At 49.6% G+C, this 6663-nt stretch overlaps 1 non-coding gene across 1 annotated transcript; it reads left to right on the top strand.

The window, feature by feature from the left end:
• The first annotated feature begins 6250 nt into the window (after window positions 1–6250).
• Window positions 6251–6412, top strand: LOC139278596 (U1 spliceosomal RNA). Its single transcript, XR_011596313.1, has one exon. It is a non-coding gene; the product is annotated as a U1 spliceosomal RNA (small nuclear RNA).
• Window positions 6413–6663: the final 251 nt, after the last annotated feature.

The raw sequence follows: 6663 nt of genomic DNA, 5'->3' as shown, positions 1-6663 counted from the left end.
CTTGCCCATATCTCTGGGTTTTGCTGGTGGTTTTACAGCCAAGGTCAGATGGGGTGTCGAGTTCTCTTCTTTAAACCGTTTTTGTTGTAACGGTGTTAGCTCCACGGCCACCCCCAACCCTTCAGATCCGAAATAAATGTGGGGAGTAGCTTCTATTACTTCGTTTTTATTTAAGAACGGTTGCACAAAGCGCTGATAGTCTTCAGCCCTGTGTCGAGTATACCAGGCTGTACAGTGAAGCTGAACTGCCTCAAAGCTTGTTAAGATGATATACAATAACTCTTTAATATTAGGGTCAATTTTAATCTTTAAGTTTTCCACTGCCTCTTTTATCAGGGGGGAGTAGAAGTTGCCACTCAGTTGCCAACTATAAAGGGCAGCACTTTCTTTATTCTTTTCCTCTTTCTCTCTTTCTATCCCATTAAAGAACTGATGAATGTTATTCGGAGGCATCTCCATAAACATCCCTTCCTTTGTGCAATATATTGTGGCTCCTAGTTTGCACAAAGTCTGTCTTCCTAATAGAGGGAGAGGCGTTGTCTTAGAGACTATCAGGGTCTCGTCATTAACTTGTTGTCCTTCAATTGTCAATTTAGTAGGTTCGGATAAAAAATCTTTCAAGGGGACGCCGACCACACCCATGCTTAAAACAGTGGTGTTGCTTACGGGTAATCCCACAGAGGGCGGTACAGAAGACATAGTAGCGCCGGTATCCACCAGAAACTTCACATAAGTGTTTCCTACTTTTAGTATTGCCAAGGGATTTTCTTCTATGTCTGTTGAAAAGCGGAGAGTTGCTGCCTGTACCATTACGCCTCTGGGGCATCCCTATGCTGACTGATACGGATTGGGATTAGAAAAGGAAAATTGAGGGGCCAGTGGAGGTGGAGGTTCGGAAAAATTCCCTTGTGACCCTCCAGACTGTTTGGGCGGACATCTGCAATCTCGAGCCCAATGCCCTTTCCTTCCACAATTTCTACACTCGTCTTGAGAGCGATCTCGCTGGGACCACTGTCCTCTTCCTCTTCCTCTACCCCCAAACCCTCCTCGATTCTGCGTCTGTCCTCTGCCTCTCTGCTGATAGTATTGTCCTGTTACTTTGGTTTTACTTACGTAGGTGAATAATCCCTCCCTATCCATGTTAGCCAAGACAGTGACTGTCTCTTTCCAGGTTTTTCCTTGCCAATCCAAAACTTTAATCTTGTAGGTTTTGGCATGCTGTGGTAACATACAATTCAGCAGAGTTTGTACTGCTAAAGGTTCATTTGTATCCAAGGGTATTCCTGCATGCTCCTCCCAGCTATTTTTCCACCTGGCTGCGAAATCTATCATTGACTCTTCCGCTTTCTGCAGACAGCGGGTGACTTCCCATATATCCCCATGTTTTTTAGCCCCTTGCAGAATTGCGTTCCGTCCTCTATTTTGTAGCCAGTGCGTTAAAGATTCATTTCCCTCATTTAACAAGTCATTATCTGCTCTCCAATCCCCTCCCTCCCCGGGCAGGATAGAGAACATGTCTTTTACTCCCTGCCAGGAGGATCCATAGGCTGCTTGTAATAATAATTTAATATCCCCGGGTAGCGGATTGTAAATTGTACACGTCTGCTCAAGCCAGTTGTGAAATGCAATCGGTTTCTTTACCGGGTTAGGGGCGGCAGAGATCATATCTCTGGCCTCTCCCGGAGACCAGGGTTTTAAAACCGCTGTGGTTCCTATCATTACTCGGGGATTTTGGAGGAGGAGGGTAGAGTCGGCTTCTGCCTGAGCTGGGGTTGTTTGTGACCTTAGGACCATACCAGCTCTCAGATTGGCTCCCCCTCCCTCTGCTGCTTCAGCCTCTGCTGCTTCAGCCCCTGCTCCCAATACCCCCGGGTTTCCTTCATCAGCTCCTCCATTAGGTGGTGGGGCCGGGAAGACAGCTAGTTCTCCCTGGGCTTGATCTCTATGGGCAATAACCATTTCTAAAATTTCCTGCCAGCTATTTCGCTTTGGGGGTTCTATGCGAGGATAGAGTCCCACGGTTGGTGCTGAGGGGATAGGGAGGTTTGGAGGGCTATAAGAGGGAGGTTTTTCAGTTTCCCCCTTTTCTTTCTCTCCTGATTTATTCTCTGATATTTTTACTTTCGGAGGCTGATGTCTTTTTGCAACCTCTAGCCATTTAATAAAACATTTATCCATATAATCTTTGTCCCAAGTAGGGTCTCCTCCCCCTTCCTTAGTTATTTTCCTCCATTCTTCGATTAAAGACAATTTAAAACTTCCTCCATATGGCCAGTCCCCATCAGACCAACCGTATAAATCGCTACTAAATGTTACCGCTTATCGGTCATCTCCTGTTTCTTTAATTATTGTGTCCGCCGGCGAGCCGGGTGGCACAATTGGATCTCCTACCTTCTCTCGTTGCTTTACTACCTTACGAATCCTTTTCTCAGTTTTACGCTGTATACTCATTCCTTTGTTTGGAAGGTCGTTTTTCTTTCCTTTTCTAGGAGCTGGATGCAAGCATCCTGCTCGACTAGAGCTGTTTCCAATTCTTTCCGGGTTCAGTGTCTCGCGGTGTTTTCCTGAAATTAGAATTTAAGACACACCTACAAAAATATATATACACAGTACTTTACAAAGCGCTCACCGGTGCTCTCTTTTCGGCTCGGCTCGGGTCTCCTTTAGCTTTCTTGTTATTCTAGCTTCTTATGGTAGCTACCCTAATGCCTCACCCTTCAGGGATCTTGGCGGCTTGTCCCCATTTTCTAGGACAGCCTAGGCACTTTTCCCCCTTTAGCTAGGAAAGTCCTTTTTTAAAATTCCTCTTTTTCTTTTAAGCCAATCTTACTTTTGTTCGTTTTGGATCTCGTTATCAGAGATCCTGCCGACTACGCCAGAAACTGTCGAGGAAATTTCTAAGTTAAATTAACTCAAGCGGAGATTTCAGAGTCTTGCTTCAAGAGATTCTTTATTTTACACGCGAGATATCTCGGAGAGCTGCTTGGTCGTTACCAAGGCAATACTCTGAATTCTACAGAAAACTCATTCTATCTTTATACAGAAACAAAGGAATTTTATCTCATACAATTGATAACCTCATTATTCATAAACATTACTAATTCTAAACAGGGCACAAAGGTCAGTTCGAAAAGCATGACTTTATCTATTCGGGGACATTTATCATTTCTTCTGAGGGTCAGCAAGATCATCATGAAAAGCCCCTCTTATCAGTTCCTGCATAGTTGAGAAATCTGTCTGCCTCCAGGCCATGGGGGTATCTTATCATATACAAATACCAGATGTACAGCCTTCATGTTATCTGTTCTTTTCTGTAATTTAAGGAACATTAAGTATTTTCTGGCTTTGCTGGATTCTGCTGTCTCAGCAAAGAAGCAAACTCAATTTACAGAAAGGAATTTAACCCCTTCTTATACTGTGAAAGCGGCTGGTTACTTTCTTCCACACAAGGTGTTGCTTCACTGGGAGCCAATGTAGGTCAGCGAGCACAGGGAGTGATGGGTGAGTGGGACTTGGTGCGAGTTAGGACACGGGTCAGCGAGCACAGGGAGTGATGGGTGAGTGGGACTTGGTGCGAGTTAGGACACGGGTCAGCGAGCACAGGGAGTGATGGGTGAGTGGGACTTGGTGCGAGTTAGGACACGGGTCAGCAAGCACAGGGAGTGATGGGTGAGTGGGACTTGGTGCGAGTTAGGACACGGGGCAGTGAGCACAGGGAGTGATGGGTGATCGGGACTTGGTGCAAGTTAGGACACGGGGCAGTGAGCACAGTGGGTGATGGGTGATCGGGACTGGGTGTGAGTTAGGACACGGGGCAGTGAGCACAGGGGGTGATGGGTGATCGAGACTTGGTGCGAGTTAGGACACGGGTCAGCGAGCACAGTGGGTGATGGGTGATCGGGACTGGGTGTGAGTTAGGACACGGGGCAGTGAGCACAGGGGGTGATGGGTGAGTGGGACTTGGTGTGAGTTAGGACACGGGGCAGTGAGCACAAGGGGTGATGGGTGATCGGGACTTGGTGCGAGTTAGGACACGGGGCAGTGAGCACAGTGGGTGATGGGTGATCGGGACTTGGTGTGAGTTAGGACACGGGGCAGCGAGCACAGGGGGTGATGGGTGATCGAGACTGGGTGTGAGTTAGGACACGGGGCAGTGAGCACAAAGGGTGATGGGTGAGTGGGACTGAGTGCGAGTTAGGACACGGGGCAGTGAGCACAGGGGGTGATGGGTGATCGGGACTGGGTGTGAGTTAGGACACGGGGCAGTGAGCACAAGGGGTGATGGGTGATCGGGACTTGGTGCGAGTTAGGACACGGGGCAGTGAGCACAGTGGGTGATGGGTGATCGGGACTTGGTGTGAGTTAGGACACGGGGCAGCGAGCACAGGGGGTGATGGGTGATCGAGACTGGGTGTGAGTTAGGACACGGGGCAGTGAGCACAAAGGGTGATGGGTGAGTGGGACTGAGTGCGAGTTAGGACACGGGGCAGTGAGCACAGGGGGTGATGGGTGATCGGGACTGGGTGTGAGTTAGGACACGGGGCACAGTGGGTGATGGGTGATCGGGACTTGGTGCGAGTTAGGACACGGGGCAGTGAGCACAGTGGGTGATGGGTGATCGGGACTGGGTGTGAGTTAGGACACGGGGCAGTGAGCACAGCAGGTGATGGGTGATCGGGACTGGGTGTGAGTTAGGACACGGGGCACAGTGGGTGATGGGTGATCGGGACTTGGTGCGAGTTAGGACACGGGGCAGTGAGCACAGGGGGTGATGGGTGAGTGGGACTGGGTGCGAGTTAGGACACGGGGCACAGGGGGTGATGGGTGATCGGGACTTGGTGTGAGTTAGGACACGGGGTCAGCGAGCACAGTGGGTGATGGGTGATCGGGACTGGGTGTGAGTTAGGACACGGGGCAGTGAGCACAGGGGGTGATGGGTGAGTGGGACTTGGTGTGAGTTAGGACACGGGGCAGTGAGCACAGTGGGTGATGGGTGATCGAGACTTGGTGCGAGTTAGGACACGGGGCAGCGAGCACAGGGAGTGATGGGTGATCGGGACTTGGTACGAGTTAGGACACGGGGCAGCGAGCACAGCGGGTGATGGGTGATCGGGACTGGGTGTGAATTAGGACACGGGGTCAGCGAGCACAGCGGGTGATGGGTGATCGGGACTGGGTGTGAGTTAGGACACGGGGCAGCGAGCACAGTGGGTGATGGGTGATCGAGACTTGGTGCGAGTTAGGACACGGGGCAGTGAGCACAGTGGGTGATGGGTGATCGGGACTGGGTGCAAGTTAGGACACGGGGCAGTGAGCACAGGGGGTGATGGGTGATCGAGACTTGGTGTGAGTTAGGACACGGGGCAGCGAGCACAGGGAATGATGGGTGATCGGGACTTGGTACGAGTTAGGACACGGGGCAGCGAGCACAGGGGGTGATGGGTGATCGAGACTTGGTACGAGTTAGGACATGGGCTGCCGAGTTTTGGATGACCTCAAGTTTACGTGGTGTAGAATGTGGGAAGCCAGCCAGGAGTGCGTTTGTGTAGTCAAGTCTGGATGGAGATGCAGTGGTTGCTGTCGAGGTTCATCCCAAGCAGCTCCGTAACACAGGACTCTGTGCTTTACGGGCTGTTCCCAGGGTCACACACCGAGACAGACATCATCAGCTGCTGGAGGGCCATCAACTCAGTGAAAGACGCACTTTGGTCTTCCCGAAACTTGCTGGTCTTCCAGAGCAAGGAGATGTCCACGTCTGCGTGTTGCAGACTGGCACAATCCAAGATCCAGGAGTACGTGCTGAGGGTCACACTAACAATTGGTGCAGTCGCCGCAAAGGCACGGTGGGGAAGGGCCACAGTTTAAAATCCTTCCACCACGGTAAACCCAGGGGATGGAATCAGTATAAAACTCCCCTCGGGCTGTACTTGTAAACTTGTTGTATACATAGAGCACCATGATCTGAAAACACCTGTGTAGTGCCATGTATAATGCAAGGTCTGTTTAGTAATGTATGTTGCAAAGAAATGTAACTGTACCCTCACCCATTCCGTGTGCCGTATAGTGTCACTAGTAAAGTAATTTGATGACTGTATTACAATGTATCCTGGATTGTACTGAAATGTACCTCGAAATGTAAAGCAAGCAAATGTATTGAACGGAACTGCCGTCAGCATCCAAACGTATTGTATGGAATTGCTGACCACATCCAAATGTACTGAACTGCCCCCAATGTATAGTGCACATTTTTATATCAATCAAGTATATTTTGAAATGTAACAAAAAGGTGCTCCCAGGCTGAGGCTATCTCTCCCATTGCTCTTGGGGTGTGGTGACTCCTGCGATGTCCCCAAATGTGGGATACTCGACTGCAGAATTTGTGGTAGTGGGGGACTGCGTTCGCTCTCCCCTGGCTTTACAATCAAAATCAGAATTTCAAATGCATCTATTGGCAAATTCAACATTTTGTTGATCAATCTCACGGTCTGTTTCAATTCCAGCTCTATTTTATTTCCAATAGAGGGAACTACAAAACCGGCCTTCCTCAGAAACACACAACACCATCCTGCACCTTTTCCTTCCACAGTCCCCCTGGTCCACCATCACTTCTTTCTTCACTAACATCACTTCCAACCTCACTCAGCACACCAATGTCGATCACCT

Source organism: Pristiophorus japonicus, chromosome 1 (genome assembly GCF_044704955.1).
Source record: "Pristiophorus japonicus isolate sPriJap1 chromosome 1, sPriJap1.hap1, whole genome shotgun sequence".
In the NCBI taxonomy this organism is placed as follows: Eukaryota; Metazoa; Chordata; class Chondrichthyes; family Pristiophoridae; genus Pristiophorus; species Pristiophorus japonicus.
This window is presented reverse-complemented; position numbering and strand designations above follow the sequence as displayed.